The sequence below is a fragment of the Globicephala melas genome, unplaced genomic scaffold, assembly GCF_963455315.2.
Source record: "Globicephala melas unplaced genomic scaffold, mGloMel1.2 SCAFFOLD_309, whole genome shotgun sequence".
NCBI lineage: Eukaryota > Metazoa > Chordata > Mammalia > Artiodactyla > Delphinidae > Globicephala > Globicephala melas.
Window position 1 is genome coordinate 230260 of NW_027207479.1, and position 25823 is coordinate 256082.

At 67.4% G+C, this 25823-nt stretch overlaps 10 non-coding genes across 10 annotated transcripts; all 10 read right to left on the reverse strand.

Annotated features, from left to right (window-relative positions):
• Positions 1-833: 833 nt before the first annotated feature.
• On the reverse strand, positions 834-952 carry LOC132594782 (5S ribosomal RNA). Its single transcript, XR_009560951.1, has one exon. It is a non-coding gene; the product is annotated as a 5S ribosomal RNA (ribosomal RNA).
• Positions 953-3648: 2696 nt separating this feature from the next.
• Positions 3649-3767, reverse strand: LOC132594783 (5S ribosomal RNA). Its single transcript, XR_009560952.1, has one exon. It is a non-coding gene; the product is annotated as a 5S ribosomal RNA (ribosomal RNA).
• A 2706-nt stretch (positions 3768-6473) lies between these two features.
• LOC132594784 (5S ribosomal RNA) lies at positions 6474-6592 on the reverse strand. The gene has a single exon (XR_009560953.1). It is a non-coding gene; the product is annotated as a 5S ribosomal RNA (ribosomal RNA).
• Positions 6593-9288: 2696 nt separating this feature from the next.
• LOC132594785 (5S ribosomal RNA) lies at positions 9289-9407 on the reverse strand. The gene has a single exon (XR_009560954.1). It is a non-coding gene; the product is annotated as a 5S ribosomal RNA (ribosomal RNA).
• Positions 9408-12103: 2696 nt separating this feature from the next.
• On the reverse strand, positions 12104-12222 carry LOC132594786 (5S ribosomal RNA). The gene has a single exon (XR_009560955.1). It is a non-coding gene; the product is annotated as a 5S ribosomal RNA (ribosomal RNA).
• A 2696-nt stretch (positions 12223-14918) lies between these two features.
• LOC132594788 (5S ribosomal RNA) lies at positions 14919-15037 on the reverse strand. The gene has a single exon (XR_009560957.1). It is a non-coding gene; the product is annotated as a 5S ribosomal RNA (ribosomal RNA).
• A 2696-nt stretch (positions 15038-17733) lies between these two features.
• Positions 17734-17852, reverse strand: LOC132594789 (5S ribosomal RNA). The gene has a single exon (XR_009560958.1). It is a non-coding gene; the product is annotated as a 5S ribosomal RNA (ribosomal RNA).
• A 2706-nt stretch (positions 17853-20558) lies between these two features.
• Positions 20559-20677, reverse strand: LOC132594790 (5S ribosomal RNA). The gene has a single exon (XR_009560959.1). It is a non-coding gene; the product is annotated as a 5S ribosomal RNA (ribosomal RNA).
• Positions 20678-23383: 2706 nt separating this feature from the next.
• Positions 23384-23502, reverse strand: LOC132594791 (5S ribosomal RNA). The gene has a single exon (XR_009560960.1). It is a non-coding gene; the product is annotated as a 5S ribosomal RNA (ribosomal RNA).
• A 933-nt stretch (positions 23503-24435) lies between these two features.
• LOC132594792 (5S ribosomal RNA) lies at positions 24436-24554 on the reverse strand. The gene has a single exon (XR_009560961.1). It is a non-coding gene; the product is annotated as a 5S ribosomal RNA (ribosomal RNA).
• Between the last annotated feature and the right edge of the window lie 1269 nt (positions 24555-25823).

Genomic DNA, 25823 nt, shown 5'->3' on the forward strand with positions numbered 1-25823 from the left:
CGCCCGCCCAGGCAGGGGCAACGGAGGTCTCGGGTATCGGGCGGCGGCGGAGGGTTTGGCGACCACCTCCCAGCCCAGGGCGGCCGTGACCCAGCAAACCCTTCGGCGCTTGGCGCCCCGCCCAAGATCCCGCACGTCGCTCACAGGGACGTGGCCCCGGAGGCTTCAGGGCCCGGGGCCCGCGGTCCCTTGGGCATCGGCCCTGCCTGCCCACGCGGCCCTAGGCGCAGCCCGGCCGCAGCCCGGGCCGGCCCTCCTGCCCGACAGCAGCTGGCCCGAAGCCACCGGGAGCCACCATTGAGTCGCCACGGCCCCTCAGCCCCGGCAAGGCCACCCTTGCCCCCACACCCCCCGCCGAGCTCAGGACCCCGCCCCTGGTGGCCGGCAGGCCCGGGGAAGCGGCCCCTGCCCTCGATCCCGCTCCCGCACCCGGCCGCGGTGACACGCCAGAGGGGCGGGGTGGGGGGGGGCTTTTGTCGGAGGGAGCTGTGGAGGGACACACCGGCACACAGGTGGCGGCGCCGGGGCTGGGCGCCGGTGGGGGCGGCCAGGTGCAGGTCGAGGGGCTCGCGGGCCGAAAGGACGGCAACTGGGCCCGCGGCGGAGTCTGGGTCCGGGCCAGCCACCCCGGGAGCGTCTGGGGTGCGGCTGCCTTCCAGGGCCGCCTTCTGGCCGCCTGGCCGGCCGGGCCGGCGGGGAGCGACCCCGCCGGCGCGCGCCGTGGTGGGAGGGGCCTGAGGAGGTGGGGCCTGCAGCGGGGCCCGGCGGGGGCGGAGCCGGCGGCCCCCGCCGCGGGCGAGTAAAGGAGAAGGCGGGCGGAGCGGGAGGCAAAAAGCCTACAGCACCCGGTATTCCCAGGCGGTCTCCCATCCAAGTACTAACCAGGCCCGACCCTGCTTAGCTTCCGAGATCAGACGAGATCGGGCGCGTTCAGGGTGGTATGGCCGTAGACGGGGGCGGGGGGCCGCGGGCGGCCTCTTGAGGCCCAGTTTCGCTGGCGCTGGCGCCTTAACGCCAGCCTGGCGGCCGGCCCGCCCCGGCAGGGCCCCCTCGCCCGCCCAGGCAGGGGCAACGGAGGTCTCGGGTATCGGGCGGCGGCGGAGGGTTTGGCGACCACCTCCCAGCCCAGGGCGGCCGTGACCCAGCAAACCCTTCGGCGCTTGGCGCCCCGCCCAAGATCCCGCACGTCGCTCACAGGGACGTGGCCCCGGAGGCTTCAGGGCCCGGGGCCCGCGGTCCCTTGGGCATCGGCCCTGCCCGCCCACGCGGCCCTAGGCGCAGCCCGGCCGCAGCCCGGGCCGGCCCTCCTGCCCGACAGCAGCTGGCCCGAAGCCACCGGGAGCCACCATTGAGTCGCCACGGCCCCTCAGCCCCGGCAAGGCCACCCTTGCCCCCACACCCCCCGCCGAGCTCAGGACCCCGCCCCTGGTGGCCGGCAGGCCCGGGGAAGCGGCCCCTGCCCTCGATCCCGCTCCCGCACCCGGCCGCGGTGACACGCCAGAGGGGCGGGGTGGGGGGGGGCTTTTGACGGAGGGAGCTGTGGAGGGACACACCGGCACACAGGTGGCGGCGCCGGGGCTGGGCGCCGGTGGGGGCGGCCAGGTGCAGGTCGAGGGGCTCGCGGGCCGAAAGGACGGCAACTGGGCCCATGGCGGAGTCTGGGTCTGGAGGGCTCTGAGCCTCCATCCGCTCTGTTGCCTCGGGTCTACCGGCCCGACGCCTGGTAGCGCGACACCCCACCGGCCCAGAGACGTAGCCTCCCCAGCTGTGCTCACAGCGAGTCCAACCGCAGCCTGCATCCCTCCACGGGACACTTGGATTACTCCCGCGATCCCCACGAGGTGCGGCACCCGGCGGCCGAATGGGCTGAGATCCTGCCCTTGCGGCGCCCTGTGGCCACCTCCGCCTCCCTCACGGTACTGGCCGAGGCCTCGGACCAGCGGGCCCCGGCTCCCAGCTCAGCGCTGCTCCTCCGCCCCTCTCACCTCCTGCCCGACGTCCAGGCTACCGAGCACCCTCCACCCCCGCCCACCTTCATGCCACTCAGCCGGAACCCGGGAGGCAATGCCAACTACCAGGTGTATGACAGTCTGGTGCTGAAGCGGCAACCGCAGGAGGGCCAAGCGCGGGCCAACTCGCTGCTACCTTCCACCTCGGCCTCCAGGCCCTCTCTGCACGGGAGCCAGACTGGGAAAATGAACTTACCAGCAGCAAGTGGGGGCAGGGGCAGGGGGCGGCAGGGCATGGAGAGAGGAATAAAGAGCGCCAGAGTCCAGGAAACATTGGTGGTCTGTGGCTTGGAAGCGCCACTCCTTCTGCCAGCCTGGGTCCCTGCGCTTGGCTTCCTGCAATAAGAAGCCAGTGTCCCCTTCTTGGCCTGAGGGTCCCTTTGGTTTAGTGGCCACAGTTCTGCCAGCAGGCCCCTCCTGGTCCTATACCATGCACTAAGTACATCTGCAGCTGCAGACTCCAAACCCCTGGTCTCTGGGCACCTCCTCTGTGTCTCAGCTGTCCCTGTCCACAGAGAGCCTCATACAAGAAGTTGCTTCCAAACTGGGAGGTTCCACATCTGGGCAGGTCCAGCTCCAGGCCCAGTGAAGGGCATGAAGAAGGCTGAGGCTCTGGACTCCAGCCAGGCCTTCAGCAGGCCTCTGAGGCCAAGGTCTTCCTAGTCTCAAGAGGGGCCAAGAGACGCAATGTGTCATTTGAACAAGTGAGTCAGCGGGCGGTGAGCGAATGAATGACCGCTCGAGGGGATGTATGCCGGCCACCGGGCCCTGTTTGACTGTCCAGGCTCAGCTTACCTGACCCTGGTTACCAGGGAATGCCACTCTGGGCCCTCCTTTTCATCCCCCTCCCTCACTGTGACCTCACCACCTGCCCCATTATGACCCAGTCTGGCTCCCAGTTAAAACTGGAGGGCAGAGGGCCCAGGCAGTCCTGGGACCAACGGCCATGGGTGAGCGAAACTACTACCGAGCCGAGCCGTTCACTGGCCCCATCCCCAGGAAATGCCAGGAGCAAGGATACTCAATTCTTCTGATCCCGGTCAGCTTCATCTTGCTCAACGTGGGGATCAACATGGTGACTATGGTCAGGGCAGGATCTGTGCAGCGCGGTTGGGGGAGCCCTGGGGTCTTGAAGGGGCTGAGGTGGGAGGGCTGCTGGGGTGTGACCGGGACAAGGGTTGGATTTCAGGGCTCACCCTGCTCCCGGCCTCCCCCCTCCCCTTCTTGCCTCAACTCTGGAGGCATCTGAAGAGATTCTTGCGGGCACTTTTCAATCGTATTTTCCACAAAGGTGAGTGGGCGCCGGCGTGGGTTCAGGGGATGTGGGCCTGTCCCCTTTCTTCTATCCCTGCCTTGATTCTCAGCCCCTCAGGAACCCAGGCCCTGACCCATCTCGCCTTTCCCCACAGACAAGCAAGCCAGCTGTGTAGGCACCCATCGCATGTGCATGCGCTGCTCCGTGGATCCCAAGAACCTGTGCTCAAGAGTTTCTTCCCACTTCTGCCATCGCCCAAGCTTCCTGCTCGGGCAGGTAAACCCACCTTGACTACTGCCTGCAGCGGGGCTCGGCGGGGGCGGAGCCGGCGGCCCCCCCGCCGCGGGCGAGTAAAGGAGAAGGCGGGCGGAGCGGGAGGCAAAAAGCCTACAGCACCCGGTATTCCCAGGCGGTCTCCCATCCAAGTACTAACCAGGCCCGACCCTGCTTAGCTTCCGAGATCAGACGAGATCGGGCGCGTTCAGGGTGGTATGGCCGTAGACGGGGGCGGGGGGCCGCGGGCGGCCGCGGGCGGCCTCTTGAGGCCCAGTTTCGCTGGCGCTGGCGCCTTAACGCCAGCCTGGCGGCCGGCCCGCCCCGGCAGGGCCCCCTCGCCCGCCCAGGCAGGGGCAACGGAGGTCTCGGGTATCGGGCGGCGGCGGAGGGTTTGGCGACCACCTCCCAGCCCAGGGCGGCCGTGACCCAGCAAACCCTTCGGCGCTTGGCGCCCCGCCCAAGATCCCGCACGTCGCTCACAGGGACGTGGCCCCGGAGGCTTCAGGGCCCGGGGCCCGCGGTCCCTTGGGCATCGGCCCTGCCCGCCCACGCGGCCCTAGGCGCAGCCCGGCCGCAGCCCGGGCCGGCCCTCCTGCCCGACAGCAGCTGGCCCGAAGCCACCGGGAGCCACCATTGAGTCGCCACGGCCCCTCAGCCCCGGCAAGGCCACCCTTGCCCCCACACCCCCCGCCGAGCTCAGGACCCCGCCCCTGGTGGCCGGCAGGCCCGGGGAAGCGGCCCCTGCCCTCGATCCCGCTCCCGCACCCGGCCGCGGTGACACGCCAGAGGGGCGGGGTGGGGGGGGGCTTTTGACGGAGGGAGCTGTGGAGGGACATACCGGCACACAGGTGGCGGCGCCGGGGCTGGGCGCCGGTGGGGGCGGCCAGGTGCAGGTCGAGGGGCTCGCGGGCCGAAAGGACGGCAACTGGGCCCATGGCGGAGTCTGGGTCTGGAGGGCTCTGAGCCTCCATCCGCTCTGTTGCCTCGGGTCTACCGGCCCGACGCCTGGTAGCGCGACACCCCACCGGCCCACAGACGTAGCCTCCCCAGCTGTGCTCACAGCGAGTCCAACCGCAGCCTGCATCCCTCCACGGGACACTTGGATTACTCCCGCGATCCCCACGAGGTGCGGCACCCGGCGGCCGAATGGGCTGAGATCCTGCCCTTGCGGCGCCCTGTGGCCACCTCCGCCTCCCTCACGGTACTGGCCGAGGCCTTGGACCAGCGGGCCCCGGCTCCCAGCTCAGCGCTGCTCCTCCGCCCCTCTCACCTCCTGCCCGACGTCCAGGCTACCGAGCACCCTCCACCCCCGCCCACCTTCATGCCACTCAGCCGGAACCCGGGAGGCAATGCCAACTACCAGGTGTATGACAGTCTGGTGCTGAAGCGGCAACCGCAGGAGGGCCAAGCGCGGGCCAACTCGCTGCTACCTTCCACCTCGGCCTCCAGGCCCTCTCTGCACGGGAGCCAGACTGGGAAAGTGAACTTACCAGCAGCAAATGGGGGCAGGGGCAGGGGGCGGCAGGGCATGGAGAGAGGAATAAAGAGCGCCAGAGTCCAGGAAACATTGGTGGTCTGTGGCTTGGAAGCGCCACTCCTTCTGCCAGCCTGGGTCCCTGCGCTTGGCTTCCTGCAATAAGAAGCCAGTGTCCCCTTCTTGGCCTGAGGGTCCCTTTGGTTTAGTGGCCACAGTTCTGCCAGCAGGCCCCTCCTGGTCCTATACCATGCACTAAGTACATCTGCAGCTGCAGACTCCAAACCCCTGGTCTCTGGGCACCTCCTCTGTGTCTCAGCTGTCCCTGTCCACAGAGAGCCTCATACAAGAAGTTGCTTCCAAACTGGGAGGTTCCACATCTGGGCAGGTCCAGCTCCAGGCCCAGTGAAGGGCATGAAGAAGGCTGAGGCTCTGGACTCCAGCCAGGCCTTCAGCAGGCCTCTGAGGCCAAGGTCTTCCTAGTCTCAAGAGGGGCCAAGAGACGCAATGTGTCATTTGAACAAGTGAGTCAGCGGGCGGTGAGCGAATGAATGACCGCTCGAGGGGATGTATGCCGGCCACCGGGCCCTGTTTGACTGTCCAGGCTCAGCTTACCTGACCCTGGTTACCAGGGAATGCCACTCTGGGCCCTCCTTTTCATCCCCCTCCCTCACTGTGACCTCACCACCTGCCCCATTATGACCCAGTCTGGCTCCCAGTTAAAACTGGAGGGCAGAGGGCCCAGGCAGTCCTGGGACCAACGGCCATGGGTGAGCGAAACTACTACCGAGCCGAGCCGTTCACTGGCCCCATCCCCAGGAAATGCCAGGAGCAAGGATACTCAATTCTTCTGATCCCGGTCAGCTTCATCTTGCTCAACGTGGGGATCAACATGGTGACTATGGTCAGGGCAGGATCTGTGCAGCGCGGTTGGGGGAGCCCTGGGGTCTTGAAGGGGCTGAGGTGGGAGGGCTGCTGGGGTGTGACCGGGACAAGGGTTGGATTTCAGGGCTCACCCTGCTCCCGGCCTCCCCCCTCCCCTTCTTGCCTCAACTCTGGAGGCATCTGAAGAGATTCTTGCGGGCACTTTTCAATCGTATTTTCCACAAAGGTGAGTGGGCGCCGGCGTGGGTTCAGGGGATGTGGGCCTGTCCCCTTTCTTCTATCCCTGCTTTGATTCTCAGCCCCTCAGGAACCCAGGCCCTGACCCATCTCGCCTTTCCCCACAGACAAGCAAGCCAGCTGTGTAGGCACCCATCGCATGTGCATGCGCTGCTCCGTGGATCCCAAGAACCTGTGCTCAAGAGTTTCTTCCCACTTCTGCCATCGCCCAAGCTTCCTGCTCGGGCAGGTAAACCCACCTTGACTACTGCCTGCAGCGGGGCTCGGCGGGGGCGGAGCCGGCGGCCCCCCCGCCGCGGGCGAGTAAAGGAGAAGGCGGGCGGAGCGGGAGGCAAAAAGCCTACAGCACCCGGTATTCCCAGGCGGTCTCCCATCCAAGTACTAACCAGGCCCGACCCTGCTTAGCTTCCGAGATCAGACGAGATCGGGCGCGTTCAGGGTGGTATGGCCGTAGACGGGGGCGGGGGGCCGCGGGCGGCCTCTTGAGGCCCAGTTTCGCTGGCGCTGGCGCCTTAACGCCAGCCTGGCGGCCGGCCCGCCCCGGCAGGGCCCCCTCGCCCGCCCAGGCAGGGGCAACGGAGGTCTCGGGTATCGGGCGGCGGCGGAGGGTTTGGCGACCACCTCCCAGCCCAGGGCGGCCGTGACCCAGCAAACCCTTCGGCGCTTGGCGCCCCGCCCAAGATCCCGCACGTCGCTCACAGGGACGTGGCCCCGGAGGCTTCAGGGCCCGGGGCCCGCGGTCCCTTGGGCATCGGCCCTGCCCGCCCACGCGGCCCTAGGCGCAGCCCGGCCGCAGCCCGGGCCGGCCCTCCTGCCCGACAGCAGCTGGCCCGAAGCCACCGGGAGCCACCATTGAGTCGCCACGGCCCCTCAGCCCCGGCAAGGCCACCCTTGCCCCCACACCCCCCGCCGAGCTCAGGACCCCGCCCCTGGTGGCCGGCAGGCCCGGGGAAGCGGCCCCTGCCCTCGATCCCGCTCCCGCACCCGGCCGCGGTGACACGCCAGAGGGGCGGGGTGGGGGGGGGCTTTTGACGGAGGGAGCTGTGGAGGGACATACCGGCACACAGGTGGCGGCGCCGGGGCTGGGCGCCGGTGGGGGCGGCCAGGTGCAGGTCGAGGGGCTCGCGGGCCGAAAGGACGGCAACTGGGCCCATGGCGGAGTCTGGGTCTGGAGGGCTCTGAGCCTCCATCCGCTCTGTTGCCTCGGGTCTACCGGCCCGACGCCTGGTAGCGCGACACCCCACCGGCCCACAGACGTAGCCTCCCCAGCTGTGCTCACAGCGAGTCCAACCGCAGCCTGCATCCCTCCACGGGACACTTGGATTACTCCCGCGATCCCCACGAGGTGCGGCACCCGGCGGCCGAATGGGCTGAGATCCTGCCCTTGCGGCGCCCTGTGGCCACCTCCGCCTCCCTCACGGTACTGGCCGAGGCCTTGGACCAGCGGGCCCCGGCTCCCAGCTCAGCGCTGCTCCTCCGCCCCTCTCACCTCCTGCCCGACGTCCAGGCTACCGAGCACCCTCCACCCCCGCCCACCTTCATGCCACTCAGCCGGAACCCGGGAGGCAATGCCAACTACCAGGTGTATGACAGTCTGGTGCTGAAGCGGCAACCGCAGGAGGGCCAAGCGCGGGCCAACTCGCTGCTACCTTCCACCTCGGCCTCCAGGCCCTCTCTGCACGGGAGCCAGACTGGGAAAGTGAACTTACCAGCAGCAAATGGGGGCAGGGGCAGGGGGCGGCAGGGCATGGAGAGAGGAATAAAGAGCGCCAGAGTCCAGGAAACATTGGTGGTCTGTGGCTTGGAAGCGCCACTCCTTCTGCCAGCCTGGGTCCCTGCGCTTGGCTTCCTGCAATAAGAAGCCAGTGTCCCCTTCTTGGCCTGAGGGTCCCTTTGGTTTAGTGGCCACAGTTCTGCCAGCAGGCCCCTCCTGGTCCTATACCATGCACTAAGTACATCTGCAGCTGCAGACTCCAAACCCCTGGTCTCTGGGCACCTCCTCTGTGTCTCAGCTGTCCCTGTCCACAGAGAGCCTCATACAAGAAGTTGCTTCCAAACTGGGAGGTTCCACATCTGGGCAGGTCCAGCTCCAGGCCCAGTGAAGGGCATGAAGAAGGCTGAGGCTCTGGACTCCAGCCAGGCCTTCAGCAGGCCTCTGAGGCCAAGGTCTTCCTAGTCTCAAGAGGGGCCAAGAGACGCAATGTGTCATTTGAACAAGTGAGTCAGCGGGCGGTGAGCGAATGAATGACCGCTCGAGGGGATGTATGCCGGCCACCGGGCCCTGTTTGACTGTCCAGGCTCAGCTTACCTGACCCTGGTTACCAGGGAATGCCACTCTGGGCCCTCCTTTTCATCCCCCTCCCTCACTGTGACCTCACCACCTGCCCCATTATGACCCAGTCTGGCTCCCAGTTAAAACTGGAGGGCAGAGGGCCCAGGCAGTCCTGGGACCAACGGCCATGGGTGAGCGAAACTACTACCGAGCCGAGCCGTTCACTGGCCCCATCCCCAGGAAATGCCAGGAGCAAGGATACTCAATTCTTCTGATCCCGGTCAGCTTCATCTTGCTCAACGTGGGGATCAACATGGTGACTATGGTCAGGGCAGGATCTGTGCAGCGCGGTTGGGGGAGCCCTGGGGTCTTGAAGGGGCTGAGGTGGGAGGGCTGCTGGGGTGTGACCGGGACAAGGGTTGGATTTCAGGGCTCACCCTGCTCCCGGCCTCCCCCCTCCCCTTCTTGCCTCAACTCTGGAGGCATCTGAAGAGATTCTTGCGGGCACTTTTCAATCGTATTTTCCACAAAGGTGAGTGGGCGCCGGCGTGGGTTCAGGGGATGTGGGCCTGTCCCCTTTCTTCTATCCCTGCTTTGATTCTCAGCCCCTCAGGAACCCAGGCCCTGACCCATCTCGCCTTTCCCCACAGACAAGCAAGCCAGCTGTGTAGGCACCCATCGCATGTGCATGCGCTGCTCCGTGGATCCCAAGAACCTGTGCTCAAGAGTTTCTTCCCACTTCTGCCATCGCCCAAGCTTCCTGCTCGGGCAGGTAAACCCACCTTGACTACTGCCTGCAGCGGGGCTCGGCGGGGGCGGAGCCGGCGGCCCCCCCGCCGCGGGCGAGTAAAGGAGAAGGCGGGCGGAGCGGGAGGCAAAAAGCCTACAGCACCCGGTATTCCCAGGCGGTCTCCCATCCAAGTACTAACCAGGCCCGACCCTGCTTAGCTTCCGAGATCAGACGAGATCGGGCGCGTTCAGGGTGGTATGGCCGTAGACGGGGGCGGGGGGCCGCGGGCGGCCTCTTGAGGCCCAGTTTCGCTGGCGCTGGCGCCTTAACGCCAGCCTGGCGGCCGGCCCGCCCCGGCAGGGCCCCCTCGCCCGCCCAGGCAGGGGCAACGGAGGTCTCGGGTATCGGGCGGCGGCGGAGGGTTTGGCGACCACCTCCCAGCCCAGGGCGGCCGTGACCCAGCAAACCCTTCGGCGCTTGGCGCCCCGCCCAAGATCCCGCACGTCGCTCACAGGGACGTGGCCCCGGAGGCTTCAGGGCCCGGGGCCCGCGGTCCCTTGGGCATCGGCCCTGCCCGCCCACGCGGCCCTAGGCGCAGCCCGGCCGCAGCCCGGGCCGGCCCTCCTGCCCGACAGCAGCTGGCCCGAAGCCACCGGGAGCCACCATTGAGTCGCCACGGCCCCTCAGCCCCGGCAAGGCCACCCTTGCCCCCACACCCCCCGCCGAGCTCAGGACCCCGCCCCTGGTGGCCGGCAGGCCCGGGGAAGCGGCCCCTGCCCTCGATCCCGCTCCCGCACCCGGCCGCGGTGACACGCCAGAGGGGCGGGGTGGGGGGGGGCTTTTGACGGAGGGAGCTGTGGAGGGACATACCGGCACACAGGTGGCGGCGCCGGGGCTGGGCGCCGGTGGGGGCGGCCAGGTGCAGGTCGAGGGGCTCGCGGGCCGAAAGGACGGCAACTGGGCCCATGGCGGAGTCTGGGTCTGGAGGGCTCTGAGCCTCCATCCGCTCTGTTGCCTCGGGTCTACCGGCCCGACGCCTGGTAGCGCGACACCCCACCGGCCCACAGACGTAGCCTCCCCAGCTGTGCTCACAGCGAGTCCAACCGCAGCCTGCATCCCTCCACGGGACACTTGGATTACTCCCGCGATCCCCACGAGGTGCGGCACCCGGCGGCCGAATGGGCTGAGATCCTGCCCTTGCGGCGCCCTGTGGCCACCTCCGCCTCCCTCACGGTACTGGCCGAGGCCTTGGACCAGCGGGCCCCGGCTCCCAGCTCAGCGCTGCTCCTCCGCCCCTCTCACCTCCTGCCCGACGTCCAGGCTACCGAGCACCCTCCACCCCCGCCCACCTTCATGCCACTCAGCCGGAACCCGGGAGGCAATGCCAACTACCAGGTGTATGACAGTCTGGTGCTGAAGCGGCAACCGCAGGAGGGCCAAGCGCGGGCCAACTCGCTGCTACCTTCCACCTCGGCCTCCAGGCCCTCTCTGCACGGGAGCCAGACTGGGAAAGTGAACTTACCAGCAGCAAATGGGGGCAGGGGCAGGGGGCGGCAGGGCATGGAGAGAGGAATAAAGAGCGCCAGAGTCCAGGAAACATTGGTGGTCTGTGGCTTGGAAGCGCCACTCCTTCTGCCAGCCTGGGTCCCTGCGCTTGGCTTCCTGCAATAAGAAGCCAGTGTCCCCTTCTTGGCCTGAGGGTCCCTTTGGTTTAGTGGCCACAGTTCTGCCAGCAGGCCCCTCCTGGTCCTATACCATGCACTAAGTACATCTGCAGCTGCAGACTCCAAACCCCTGGTCTCTGGGCACCTCCTCTGTGTCTCAGCTGTCCCTGTCCACAGAGAGCCTCATACAAGAAGTTGCTTCCAAACTGGGAGGTTCCACATCTGGGCAGGTCCAGCTCCAGGCCCAGTGAAGGGCATGAAGAAGGCTGAGGCTCTGGACTCCAGCCAGGCCTTCAGCAGGCCTCTGAGGCCAAGGTCTTCCTAGTCTCAAGAGGGGCCAAGAGACGCAATGTGTCATTTGAACAAGTGAGTCAGCGGGCGGTGAGCGAATGAATGACCGCTCGAGGGGATGTATGCCGGCCACCGGGCCCTGTTTGACTGTCCAGGCTCAGCTTACCTGACCCTGGTTACCAGGGAATGCCACTCTGGGCCCTCCTTTTCATCCCCCTCCCTCACTGTGACCTCACCACCTGCCCCATTATGACCCAGTCTGGCTCCCAGTTAAAACTGGAGGGCAGAGGGCCCAGGCAGTCCTGGGACCAACGGCCATGGGTGAGCGAAACTACTACCGAGCCGAGCCGTTCACTGGCCCCATCCCCAGGAAATGCCAGGAGCAAGGATACTCAATTCTTCTGATCCCGGTCAGCTTCATCTTGCTCAACGTGGGGATCAACATGGTGACTATGGTCAGGGCAGGATCTGTGCAGCGCGGTTGGGGGAGCCCTGGGGTCTTGAAGGGGCTGAGGTGGGAGGGCTGCTGGGGTGTGACCGGGACAAGGGTTGGATTTCAGGGCTCACCCTGCTCCCGGCCTCCCCCCTCCCCTTCTTGCCTCAACTCTGGAGGCATCTGAAGAGATTCTTGCGGGCACTTTTCAATCGTATTTTCCACAAAGGTGAGTGGGCGCCGGCGTGGGTTCAGGGGATGTGGGCCTGTCCCCTTTCTTCTATCCCTGCTTTGATTCTCAGCCCCTCAGGAACCCAGGCCCTGACCCATCTCGCCTTTCCCCACAGACAAGCAAGCCAGCTGTGTAGGCACCCATCGCATGTGCATGCGCTGCTCCGTGGATCCCAAGAACCTGTGCTCAAGAGTTTCTTCCCACTTCTGCCATCGCCCAAGCTTCCTGCTCGGGCAGGTAAACCCACCTTGACTACTGCCTGCAGCGGGGCTCGGCGGGGGCGGAGCCGGCGGCCCCCCCGCCGCGGGCGAGTAAAGGAGAAGGCGGGCGGAGCGGGAGGCAAAAAGCCTACAGCACCCGGTATTCCCAGGCGGTCTCCCATCCAAGTACTAACCAGGCCCGACCCTGCTTAGCTTCCGAGATCAGACGAGATCGGGCGCGTTCAGGGTGGTATGGCCGTAGACGGGGGCGGGGGGCCGCGGGCGGCCTCTTGAGGCCCAGTTTCGCTGGCGCTGGCGCCTTAACGCCAGCCTGGCGGCCGGCCCGCCCCGGCAGGGCCCCCTCGCCCGCCCAGGCAGGGGCAACGGAGGTCTCGGGTATCGGGCGGCGGCGGAGGGTTTGGCGACCACCTCCCAGCCCAGGGCGGCCGTGACCCAGCAAACCCTTCGGCGCTTGGCGCCCCGCCCAAGATCCCGCACGTCGCTCACAGGGACGTGGCCCCGGAGGCTTCAGGGCCCGGGGCCCGCGGTCCCTTGGGCATCGGCCCTGCCCGCCCACGCGGCCCTAGGCGCAGCCCGGCCGCAGCCCGGGCCGGCCCTCCTGCCCGACAGCAGCTGGCCCGAAGCCACCGGGAGCCACCATTGAGTCGCCACGGCCCCTCAGCCCCGGCAAGGCCACCCTTGCCCCCACACCCCCCGCCGAGCTCAGGACCCCGCCCCTGGTGGCCGGCAGGCCCGGGGAAGCGGCCCCTGCCCTCGATCCCGCTCCCGCACCCGGCCGCGGTGACACGCCAGAGGGGCGGGGTGGGGGGGGGCTTTTGACGGAGGGAGCTGTGGAGGGACATACCGGCACACAGGTGGCGGCGCCGGGGCTGGGCGCCGGTGGGGGCGGCCAGGTGCAGGTCGAGGGGCTCGCGGGCCGAAAGGACGGCAACTGGGCCCATGGCGGTGTCTGGGTCTGGAGGGCTCTGAGCCTCCATCCGCTCTGTTGCCTCGGGTCTACCGGCCCGACGCCTGGTAGCGCGACACCCCACCGGCCCACAGACGTAGCCTCCCCAGCTGTGCTCACAGCGAGTCCAACCGCAGCCTGCATCCCTCCACGGGACACTTGGATTACTCCCGCGATCCCCACGAGGTGCGGCACCCGGCGGCCGAATGGGCTGAGATCCTGCCCTTGCGGCGCCCTGTGGCCACCTCCGCCTCCCTCACGGTACTGGCCGAGGCCTTGGACCAGCGGGCCCCGGCTCCCAGCTCAGCGCTGCTCCTCCGCCCCTCTCACCTCCTGCCCGACGTCCAGGCTACCGAGCACCCTCCACCCCCGCCCACCTTCATGCCACTCAGCCGGAACCCGGGAGGCAATGCCAACTACCAGGTGTATGACAGTCTGGTGCTGAAGCGGCAACCGCAGGAGGGCCAAGCGCGGGCCAACTCGCTGCTACCTTCCACCTCGGCCTCCAGGCCCTCTCTGCACGGGAGCCAGACTGGGAAAGTGAACTTACCAGCAGCAAATGGGGGCAGGGGCAGGGGGCGGCAGGGCATGGAGAGAGGAATAAAGAGCGCCAGAGTCCAGGAAACATTGGTGGTCTGTGGCTTGGAAGCGCCACTCCTTCTGCCAGCCTGGGTCCCTGCGCTTGGCTTCCTGCAATAAGAAGCCAGTGTCCCCTTCTTGGCCTGAGGGTCCCTTTGGTTTAGTGGCCACAGTTCTGCCAGCAGGCCCCTCCTGGTCCTATACCATGCACTAAGTACATCTGCAGCTGCAGACTCCAAACCCCTGGTCTCTGGGCACCTCCTCTGTGTCTCAGCTGTCCCTGTCCACAGAGAGCCTCATACAAGAAGTTGCTTCCAAACTGGGAGGTTCCACATCTGGGCAGGTCCAGCTCCAGGCCCAGTGAAGGGCATGAAGAAGGCTGAGGCTCTGGACTCCAGCCAGGCCTTCAGCAGGCCTCTGAGGCCAAGGTCTTCCTAGTCTCAAGAGGGGCCAAGAGACGCAATGTGTCATTTGAACAAGTGAGTCAGCGGGCGGTGAGCGAATGAATGACCGCTCGAGGGGATGTATGCCGGCCACCGGGCCCTGTTTGACTGTCCAGGCTCAGCTTACCTGACCCTGGTTACCAGGGAATGCCACTCTGGGCCCTCCTTTTCATCCCCCTCCCTCACTGTGACCTCACCACCTGCCCCATTATGACCCAGTCTGGCTCCCAGTTAAAACTGGAGGGCAGAGGGCCCAGGCAGTCCTGGGACCAACGGCCATGGGTGAGCGAAACTACTACCGAGCCGAGCCGTTCACTGGCCCCATCCCCAGGAAATGCCAGGAGCAAGGATACTCAATTCTTCTGATCCCGGTCAGCTTCATCTTGCTCAACGTGGGGATCAACATGGTGACTATGGTCAGGGCAGGATCTGTGCAGCGCGGTTGGGGGAGCCCTGGGGTCTTGAAGGGGCTGAGGTGGGAGGGCTGCTGGGGTGTGACCGGGACAAGGGTTGGATTTCAGGGCTCACCCTGCTCCCGGCCTCCCCCCTCCCCTTCTTGCCTCAACTCTGGAGGCATCTGAAGAGATTCTTGCGGGCACTTTTCAATCGTATTTTCCACAAAGGTGAGTGGGCGCCGGCGTGGGTTCAGGGGATGTGGGCCTGTCCCCTTTCTTCTATCCCTGCTTTGATTCTCAGCCCCTCAGGAACCCAGGCCCTGACCCATCTCGCCTTTCCCCACAGACAAGCAAGCCAGCTGTGTAGGCACCCATCGCATGTGCATGCGCTGCTCCGTGGATCCCAAGAACCTGTGCTCAAGAGTTTCTTCCCACTTCTGCCATCGCCCAAGCTTCCTGCTCGGGCAGGTAAACCCACCTTGACTACTGCCTGCAGCGGGGCTCGGCGGGGGCGGAGCCGGCGGCCCCCCCGCCGCGGGCGAGTAAAGGAGAAGGCGGGCGGAGCGGGAGGCAAAAAGCCTACAGCACCCGGTATTCCCAGGCGGTCTCCCATCCAAGTACTAACCAGGCCCGACCCTGCTTAGCTTCCGAGATCAGACGAGATCGGGCGCGTTCAGGGTGGTATGGCCGTAGACGGGGGCGGGGGGCCGCGGGCGGCCTCTTGAGGCCCAGTTTCGCTGGCGCTGGCGCCTTAACGCCAGCCTGGCGGCCGGCCCGCCCCGGCAGGGCCCCCTCGCCCGCCCAGGCAGGGGCAACGGAGGTCTCGGGTATCGGGCGGCGGCGGAGGGTTTGGCGACCACCTCCCAGCCCAGGGCGGCCGTGACCCAGCAAACCCTTCGGCGCTTGGCGCCCCGCCCAAGATCCCGCACGTCGCTCACAGGGACGTGGCCCCGGAGGCTTCAGGGCCCGGGGCCCGCGGTCCCTTGGGCATCGGCCCTGCCCGCCCACGCGGCCCTAGGCGCAGCCCGGCCGCAGCCCGGGCCGGCCCTCCTGCCCGACAGCAGCTGGCCCGAAGCCACCGGGAGCCACCATTGAGTCGCCACGGCCCCTCAGCCCCGGCAAGGCCACCCTTGCCCCCACACCCCCCGCCGAGCTCAGGACCCCGCCCCTGGTGGCCGGCAGGCCCGGGGAAGCGGCCCCTGCCCTCGATCCCGCTCCCGCACCCGGCCGCGGTGACACGCCAGAGGGGCGGGGTGGGGGGGGGCTTTTGACGGAGGGAGCTGTGGAGGGACATACCGGCACACAGGTGGCGGCGCCGGGGCTGGGCGCCGGTGGGGGCGGCCAGGTGCAGGTCGAGGGGCTCGCGGGCCGAAAGGACGGCAACTGGGCCCATGGCGGAGTCTGGGTCTGGAGGGCTCTGAGCCTCCATCCGCTCTGTTGCCTCGGGTCTACCGGCCCGACGCCTGGTAGCGCGACACCCCACCGGCCCACAGACGTAGCCTCCCCAGCTGTGCTCACAGCGAGTCCAACCGCAGCCTGCATCCCTCCACGGGACACTTGGATTACTCCCGCGATCCCCACGAGGTGCGGCACCCGGCGGCCGAATGGGCTGAGATCCTGCCCTTGCGGCGCCCTGTGGCCACCTCCGCCTCCCTCACGGTACTGGCCGAGGCCTTGGACCAGCGGGCCCCGGCTCCCAGCTCAGCGCTGCTCCTCCGCCCCTCTCACCTCCTGCCCGACGTCCAGGCTACCGAGCACCCTCCACCCCCGCCCACCTTCATGCCACTCAGCCGGAACCCGGGAGGCAATGCCAACTACCAGGTGTATGACAGTCTGGTGCTGAAGCGGCAACCGCAGGAGGGCCAAGCGCGGGCCAACTCGCTGCTACCTTCCACCTCGGCCTCCAGGCCCTCTCTGCACGGGAGCCAGACTGGGAAAGTGAACTTACCAGCAGCAAATGGGGGCAGGGGCAGGGGGCGGCAGGGCATGGAGAGAGGAATAAAGAGCGCCAGAGTCCAGGAAACATTGGTGGTCTGTGGCTTGGAAGCACCACTCCTTCTGCCAGCCTGGGTCCCTGCGCTTGGCTTCCTGCAATAAGAAGCCAGTGTCCCCTTCTTGGCCTGAGGGTCCCTTTGGTTTAGTGGCCACAGTTCTGCCAGCAGGCCCCTCCTGGTCCTATACCATGCACTAAGTACATCTGCAGCTGCAGACTCCAAACCCCTGGTCTCTGGGCACCTCCTCTGTGTCTCAGCTGTCCCTGTCCACAGAGAGCCTCATACAAGAAGTTGCTTCCAAACTGGGAGGTTCCACATCTGGGCAGGTCCAGCTCCAGGCCCAGTGAAGGGCATGAAGAAGGCTGAGGCTCTGGACTCCAGCCAGGCCTTCAGCAGGCCTCTGAGGCCAAGGTCTTCCTAGTCTCAAGAGGGGCCAAGAGACGCAATGTGTCATTTGAACAAGTGAGTCAGCGGGCGGTGAGCGAATGAATGACCGCTCGAGGGGATGTATGCCGGCCACCGGGCCCTGTTTGACTGTCCAGGCTCAGCTTACCTGACCCTGGTTACCAGGGAATGCCACTCTGGGCCCTCCTTTTCATCCCCCTCCCTCACTGTGACCTCACCACCTGCCCCATTATGACCCAGTCTGGCTCCCAGTTAAAACTGGAGGGCAGAGGGCCCAGGCAGTCCTGGGACCAACGGCCATGGGTGAGCGAAACTACTACCGAGCCGAGCCGTTCACTGGCCCCATCCCCAGGAAATGCCAGGAGCAAGGATACTCAATTCTTCTGATCCCGGTCAGCTTCATCTTGCTCAACGTGGGGATCAACATGGTGACTATGGTCAGGGCAGGATCTGTGCAGCGCGGTTGGGGGAGCCCTGGGGTCTTGAAGGGGCTGAGGTGGGAGGGCTGCTGGGGTGTGACCGGGACAAGGGTTGGATTTCAGGGCTCACCCTGCTCCCGGCCTCCCCCCTCCCCTTCTTGCCTCAACTCTGGAGGCATCTGAAGAGATTCTTGCGGGCACTTTTCAATCGTATTTTCCACAAAGGTGAGTGGGCGCCGGCGTGGGTTCAGGGGATGTGGGCCTGTCCCCTTTCTTCTATCCCTGCTTTGATTCTCAGCCCCTCAGGAACCCAGGCCCTGACCCATCTCGCCTTTCCCCACAGACAAGCAAGCCAGCTGTGTAGGCACCCATCGCATGTGCATGCGCTGCTCCGTGGATCCCAAGAACCTGTGCTCAAGAGTTTCTTCCCACTTCTGCCATCGCCCAAGCTTCCTGCTCGGGCAGGTAAACCCACCTTGACTACTGCCTGCAGCGGGGCTCGGCGGGGGCGGAGCCGGCGGCCCCCCCGCCGCGGGCGAGTAAAGGAGAAGGCGGGCGGAGCGGGAGGCAAAAAGCCTACAGCACCCGGTATTCCCAGGCGGTCTCCCATCCAAGTACTAACCAGGCCCGACCCTGCTTAGCTTCCGAGATCAGACGAGATCGGGCGCGTTCAGGGTGGTATGGCCGTAGACGGGGGCGGGGGGCCGCGGGCGGCCGCGGGCGGCCTCTTGAGGCCCAGTTTCGCTGGCGCTGGCGCCTTAACGCCAGCCTGGCGGCCGGCCCGCCCCGGCAGGGCCCCCTCGCCCGCCCAGGCAGGGGCAACGGAGGTCTCGGGTATCGGGCGGCGGCGGAGGGTTTGGCGACCACCTCCCAGCCCAGGGCGGCCGTGACCCAGCAAACCCTTCGGCGCTTGGCGCCCCGCCCAAGATCCCGCACGTCGCTCACAGGGACGTGGCCCCGGAGGCTTCAGGGCCCGGGGCCCGCGGTCCCTTGGGCATCGGCCCTGCCCGCCCACGCGGCCCTAGGCGCAGCCCGGCCGCAGCCCGGGCCGGCCCTCCTGCCCGACAGCAGCTGGCCCGAAGCCACCGGGAGCCACCATTGAGTCGCCACGGCCCCTCAGCCCCGGCAAGGCCACCCTTGCCCCCACACCCCCCGCCGAGCTCAGGACCCCGCCCCTGGTGGCCGGCAGGCCCGGGGAAGCGGCCCCTGCCCTCGATCCCGCTCCCGCACCCGGCCGCGGTGACACGCCAGAGGGGCGGGGTGGGGGGGGGCTTTTGACGGAGGGAGCTGTGGAGGGACATACCGGCACACAGGTGGCGGCGCCGGGGCTGGGCGCCGGTGGGGGCGGCCAGGTGCAGGTCGAGGGGCTCGCGGGCCGAAAGGACGGCAACTGGGCCCATGGCGGAGTCTGGGTCTGGAGGGCTCTGAGCCTCCATCCGCTCTGTTGCCTCGGGTCTACCGGCCCGACGCCTGGTAGCGCGACACCCCACCGGCCCACAGACGTAGCCTCCCCAGCTGTGCTCACAGCGAGTCCAACCGCAGCCTGCATCCCTCCACGGGACACTTGGATTACTCCCGCGATCCCCACGAGGTGCGGCACCCGGCGGCCGAATGGGCTGAGATCCTGCCCTTGCGGCGCCCTGTGGCCACCTCCGCCTCCCTCACGGTACTGGCCGAGGCCTTGGACCAGCGGGCCCCGGCTCCCAGCTCAGCGCTGCTCCTCCGCCCCTCTCACCTCCTGCCCGACGTCCAGGCTACCGAGCACCCTCCACCCCCGCCCACCTTCATGCCACTCAGCCGGAACCCGGGAGGCAATGCCAACTACCAGGTGTATGACAGTCTGGTGCTGAAGCGGCAACCGCAGGAGGGCCAAGCGCGGGCCAACTCGCTGCTACCTTCCACCTCGGCCTCCAGGCCCTCTCTGCACGGGAGCCAGACTGGGAAAGTGAACTTACCAGCAGCAAATGGGGGCAGGGGCAGGGGGCGGCAGGGCATGGAGAGAGGAATAAAGAGCGCCAGAGTCCAGGAAACATTGGTGGTCTGTGGCTTGGAAGCACCACTCCTTCTGCCAGCCTGGGTCCCTGCGCTTGGCTTCCTGCAATAAGAAGCCAGTGTCCCCTTCTTGGCCTGAGGGTCCCTTTGGTTTAGTGGCCACAGTTCTGCCAGCAGGCCCCTCCTGGTCCTATACCATGCACTAAGTACATCTGCAGCTGCAGACTCCAAACCCCTGGTCTCTGGGCACCTCCTCTGTGTCTCAGCTGTCCCTGTCCACAGAGAGCCTCATACAAGAAGTTGCTTCCAAACTGGGAGGTTCCACATCTGGGCAGGTCCAGCTCCAGGCCCAGTGAAGGGCATGAAGAAGGCTGAGGCTCTGGACTCCAGCCAGGCCTTCAGCAGGCCTCTGAGGCCAAGGTCTTCCTAGTCTCAAGAGGGGCCAAGAGACGCAATGTGTCATTTGAACAAGTGAGTCAGCGGGCGGTGAGCGAATGAATGACCGCTCGAGGGGATGTATGCCGGCCACCGGGCCCTGTTTGACTGTCCAGGCTCAGCTTACCTGACCCTGGTTACCAGGGAATGCCACTCTGGGCCCTCCTTTTCATCCCCCTCCCTCACTGTGACCTCACCACCTGCCCCATTATGACCCAGTCTGGCTCCCAGTTAAAACTGGAGGGCAGAGGGCCCAGGCAGTCCTGGGACCAACGGCCATGGGTGAGCGAAACTACTACCGAGCCGAGCCGTTCACTGGCCCCATCCCCAGGAAATGCCAGGAGCAAGGATACTCAATTCTTCTGATCCCGGTCAGCTTCATCTTGCTCAACGTGGGGATCAACATGGTGACTATGGTCAGGGCAGGATCTGTGCAGCGCGGTTGGGGGAGCCCTGGGGTCTTGAAGGGGCTGAGGTGGGAGGGCTGCTGGGGTGTGACCGGGACAAGGGTTGGATTTCAGGGCTCACCCTGCTCCCGGCCTCCCCCCTCCCCTTCTTGCCTCAACTCTGGAGGCATCTGAAGAGATTCTTGCGGGCACTTTTCAATCGTATTTTCCACAAAGGTGAGTGGGCGCCGGCGTGGGTTCAGGGGATGTGGGCCTGTCCCCTTTCTTCTATCCCTGCTTTGATTCTCAGCCCCTCAGGAACCCAGGCCCTGACCCATCTCGCCTTTCCCCACAGACAAGCAAGCCAGCTGTGTAGGCACCCATCGCATGTGCATGCGCTGCTCCGTGGATCCCAAGAACCTGTGCTCAAGAGTTTCTTCCCACTTCTGCCATCGCCCAAGCTTCCTGCTCGGGCAGGTAAACCCACCTTGACTACTGCCTGCAGCGGGGCTCGGCGGGGGCGGAGCCGGCGGCCCCCCCGCCGCGGGCGAGTAAAGGAGAAGGCGGGCGGAGCGGGAGGCAAAAAGCCTACAGCACCCGGTATTCCCAGGCGGTCTCCCATCCAAGTACTAACCAGGCCCGACCCTGCTTAGCTTCCGAGATCAGACGAGATCGGGCGCGTTCAGGGTGGTATGGCCGTAGACGGGGGCGGGGGGCCGCGGGCGGCCGCGGGCGGCCTCTTGAGGCCCAGTTTCGCTGGCGCTGGCGCCTTAACGCCAGCCTGGCGGCCGGCCCGCCCCGGCAGGGCCCCCTCGCCCGCCCAGGCAGGGGCAACGGAGGTCTCGGGTATCGGGCGGCGGCGGAGGGTTTGGCGACCACCTCCCAGCCCAGGGCGGCCGTGACCCAGCAAACCCTTCGGCGCTTGGCGCCCCGCCCAAGATCCCGCACGTCGCTCACAGGGACGTGGCCCCGGAGGCTTCAGGGCCCGGGGCCCGCGGTCCCTTGGGCATCGGCCCTGCCCGCCCACGCGGCCCTAGGCGCAGCCCGGCCGCAGCCCGGGCCGGCCCTCCTGCCCGACAGCAGCTGGCCCGAAGCCACCGGGAGCCACCATTGAGTCGCCACGGCCCCTCAGCCCCGGCAAGGCCACCCTTGCCCCCACACCCCCCGCCGAGCTCAGGACCCCGCCCCTGGTGGCCGGCAGGCCCGGGGAAGCGGCCCCTGCCCTCGATCCCGCTCCCGCACCCGGCCGCGGTGACACGCCAGAGGGGCGGGGTGGGGGGGGGCTTTTGACGGAGGGAGCTGTGGAGGGACATACCGGCACACAGGTGGCGGCGCCGGGGCTGGGCGCCGGTGGGGGCGGCCAGGTGCAGGTCGAGGGGCTCGCGGGCCGAAAGGACGGCAACTGGGCCCATGGCGGAGTCTGGGTCTGGAGGGCTCTGAGCCTCCATCCGCTCTGTTGCCTCGGGTCTACCGGCCCGACGCCTGGTAGCGCGACACCCCACCGGCCCACAGACGTAGCCTCCCCAGCTGTGCTCACAGCGAGTCCAACCGCAGCCTGCATCCCTCCACGGGACACTTGGATTACTCCCGCGATCCCCACGAGGTGCGGCACCCGGCGGCCGAATGGGCTGAGATCCTGCCCTTGCGGCGCCCTGTGGCCACCTCCGCCTCCCTCACGGTACTGGCCGAGGCCTTGGACCAGCGGGCCCCGGCTCCCAGCTCAGCGCTGCTCCTCCGCCCCTCTCACCTCCTGCCCGACGTCCAGGCTACCGAGCACCCTCCACCCCCGCCCACCTTCATGCCACTCAGCCGGAACCCGGGAGGCAATGCCAACTACCAGGTGTATGACAGTCTGGTGCTGAAGCGGCAACCGCAGGAGGGCCAAGCGCGGGCCAACTCGCTGCTACCTTCCACCTCGGCCTCCAGGCCCTCTCTGCACGGGAGCCAGACTGGGAAAGTGAACTTACCAGCAGCAAATGGGGGCAGGGGCAGGGGGCGGCAGGGCATGGAGAGAGGAATAAAGAGCGCCAGAGTCCAGGAAACATTGGTGGTCTGTGGCTTGGAAGCACCACTCCTTCTGCCAGCCTGGGTCCCTGCGCTTGGCTTCCTGCAATAAGAAGCCAGTGTCCCCTTCTTGGCCTGAGGGTCCCTTTGGTTTAGTGGCCACAGTTCTGCCAGCAGGCCCCTCCTGGTCCTATACCATGCACTAAGTACATCTGCAGCTGCAGACTCCAAACCCCTGGTCTCTGGGCACCTCCTCTGTGTCTCAGCTGTCCCTGTCCACAGAGAGCCTCATACAAGAAGTTGCTTCCAAACTGGGAGGTTCCACATCTGGGCAGGTCCAGCTCCAGGCCCAGTGAAGGGCATGAAGAAGGCTGAGGCTCTGGACTCCAGCCAGGCCTTCAGCAGGCCTCTGAGGCCAAGGTCTTCCTAGTCTCAAGAGGGGCCAAGAGACGCAATGTGTCATTTGAACAAGTGAGTCAGCGGGCGGTGAGCGAATGAATGACCGCTCGAGGGGATGTATGCCGGCCACCGGGCCCTGTTTGACTGTCCAGGCTCAGCTTACCTGACCCTGGTTACCAGGGAATGCCACTCTGGGCCCTCCTTTTCATCCCCCTCCCTCACTGTGACCTCACCACCTGCCCCATTATGACCCAGTCTGGCTCCCAGTTAAAACTGGAGGGCAGAGGGCCCAGGCAGTCCTGGGACCAACGGCCATGGGTGAGCGAAACTACTACCGAGCCGAGCCGTTCACTGGCCCCATCCCCAGGAAATGCCAGGAGCAAGGATACTCAATTCTTCTGATCCCGGTCAGCTTCATCTTGCTCAACGTGGGGATCAACATGGTGACTATGGTCAGGGCAGGATCTGTGCAGCGCGGTTGGGGGAGCCCTGGGGTCTTGAAGGGGCTGAGGTGGGAGGGCTGCTGGGGTGTGACCGGGACAAGGGTTGGATTTCAGGGCTCACCCTGCTCCCGGCCTCCCCCCTCCCCTTCTTGCCTCAACTCTGGAGGCATCTGAAGAGATTCTTGCGGGCACTTTTCAATCGTATTTTCCACAAAGGTGAGTGGGCGCCGGCGTGGGTTCAGGGGATGTGGGCCTGTCCCCTTTCTTCTATCCCTGCCTTGATTCTCAGCCCCTCAGGAACCCAGGCCCTGACCCATCTCGCCTTTCCCCACAGACAAGCAAGCCAGCTGTGTAGGCACCCATCGCATGTGCATGCGCTGCTCCGTGGATCCCAAGAACCTGTGCTCAAGAGTTTCTTCCCACTTCTGCCATCGCCCAAGCTTCCTGCTCGGGCAGGTAAACCCACCTTGACTACTGCCTGCAGCGGGGCTCGGCGGGGGCGGAGCCGGCGGCCCCCCCGCCGCGGGCGAGTAAAGGAGAAGGCGGGCGGAGCGGGAGGCAAAAAGCCTACAGCACCCGGTATTCCCAGGCGGTCTCCCATCCAAGTACTAACCAGGCCCGACCCTGCTTAGCTTCCGAGATCAGACGAGATCGGGCGCGTTCAGGGTGGTATGGCCGTAGACGGGGGCGGGGGGCCGCGGGCGGCCTCTTGAGGCCCAGTTTCGCTGGCGCTGGCGCCTTAACGCCAGCCTGGCGGCCGGCCCGCCCCGGCAGGGCCCCCTCGCCCGCCCAGGCAGGGGCAACGGAGGTCTCGGGTATCGGGCGGCGGCGGAGGGTTTGGCGACCACCTCCCAGCCCAGGGCGGCCGTGACCCAGCAAACCCTTCGGCGCTTGGCGCCCCGCCCAAGATCCCGCACGTCGCTCACAGGGACGTGGCCCCGGAGGCTTCAGGGCCCGGGGCCCGCGGTCCCTTGGGCATCGGCCCTGCCCGCCCACGCGGCCCTAGGCGCAGCCCGGCCGCAGCCCGGGCCGGCCCTCCTGCCCGACAGCAGCTGGCCCGAAGCCACCGGGAGCCACCAATGAGTCGCCACGGCCCCTCAGCCCCGGCAAGGCCACCCTTGCCCCCACACCCCCCGCCGAGCTCAGGACCCCGCCCCTGGTGGCCGGCAGGCCCGGGGAAGCGGCCCCTGCCCTCGATCCCGCTCCCGCACCCGGCCGCGGTGACACGCCAGAGGGGCGGGGTGGGGGGGGGCTTTTGTCGGAGGGAGCTGTGGAGGGACACACCGGCACACAGGTGGCGGCGCCGGGGCTGGGCGCCGGTGGGGGCGGCCAGGTGCAGGTCGAGGGGCTCGCGGGCCGAAAGGACGGCAACTGGGCCCGCGGCGGAGTCTGGGTCCGGGCCAGCCACCCCGGGAGCGTCTGGGGTGCGCCTGCCTTCCAGGGCCGCCTTCTGGCCGCCTGGCCAGCCGGGCCGGCGGGGAGCGACCCCGCCGGCGCGCGCCGTGGTGGGAGGGGCCTGAGGAGGTGGGGCCTGCAGCGGGGCCCGGCGGGGGCGGAGCCGGCGGCCCCCCGCCGCGGGCGAGTAAAGGAGAAGGCGGGCGGAGCGGGAGGCAAAAAGCCTACAGCACCCGGTATTCCCAGGCGGTCTCCCATCCAAGTACTAACCAGGCCCGACCCTGCTTAGCTTCCGAGATCAGACGAGATCGGGCGCGTTCAGGGTGGTATGGCCGTAGACGGGGGCGGGGGGCCGCGGGCGGCCTCTTGAGGCCCAGTTTCGCTGGCGCTGGCGCCTTAACGCCAGCCTGGCGGCCGGCCCGCCCCGGCAGGGCCCCCTCGCCCGCCCAGGCAGGGGCAACGGAGGTCTCGGGTATCGGGCGGCGGCGGAGGGTTTGGCGACCACCTCCCAGCCCAGGGCGGCCGTGACCCAGCAAACCCTTCGGCGCTTGGCGCCCCGCCCAAGATCCCGCACGTCGCTCACAGGGACGTGGCCCCGGAGGCTTCAGGGCCCGGGGCCCGCGGTCCCTTGGGCATCGGCCCTGCCCGCCCACGCGGCCCTAGGCGCAGCCCGGCCGCAGCCCGGGCCGGCCCTCCTGCCCGACAGCAGCTGGCCCGAAGCCACCGGGAGCCACCATTGAGTCGCCACGGCCCCTCAGCCCCGGCAAGGCCACCCTTGCCCCCACACCCCCCGCCGAGCTCAGGACCCCGCCCCTGGTGGCCGGCAGGCCCGGGGAAGCGGCCCCTGCCCTCGATCCCGCTCCCGCACCCGGCCGCGGTGACACGCCAGAGGGGCGGGGTGGGGGTGGGGCTTTTGTCGGAGGGAGCTGTGGAGGGACACACCGGCACACAGGTGGCGGCGCCGGGGCTGGGCGCCGGTGGGGGCGGCCAGGTGCAGGTCGAGGGGCTCGCGGGCCGAAAGGACGGCAACTGGGCCCATGGCGGAGTCTGGTTCTGGAGGGCTCTGAGCCTCCATCCGCTCTGGTGCCTCGGGTCTACCGGCCCGACGCCTGGTAGCGCGACACCCCACCGGCCCACAGACGTAGCCTCCCCAGCTGTGCTCACAGCGAGTCCAACCGCAGCCTGCATCCCTCCACGGGACACTTGGATTACTCCCGCGATCCCCACGAGGTGCGGCACCCGGCGGCCGAATGGGCTGAGATCCTGCCCTTGCGGCGCCCTGTGGCCACCTCCGCCTCCCTCACGGTACTGGCCGAGGCCTCGGACCAGCGGGCCCCGGCTCCCAGCTCAGCGCTGCTCCTCCGCCCCTCTCACCTCCTGCCCGACGTCCAGGCTACCGAGCACCCTCCACCCCCGCCCACCTTCATGCCACTCAGCCGGAACCCGGGAGGCAATGCCAACTACCAGGTGTATGACAGTCTGGTGCTGAAGCGGCAACCGCAGGAGGGCCAAGCGCGGGCCAACTCGCTGCTACCTTCCACCTCGGCCTCCAGGCCCTCTCTGCACGGGAGCCAGACTGGGAAAATGAACTTACCAGCAGCAAGTGGGG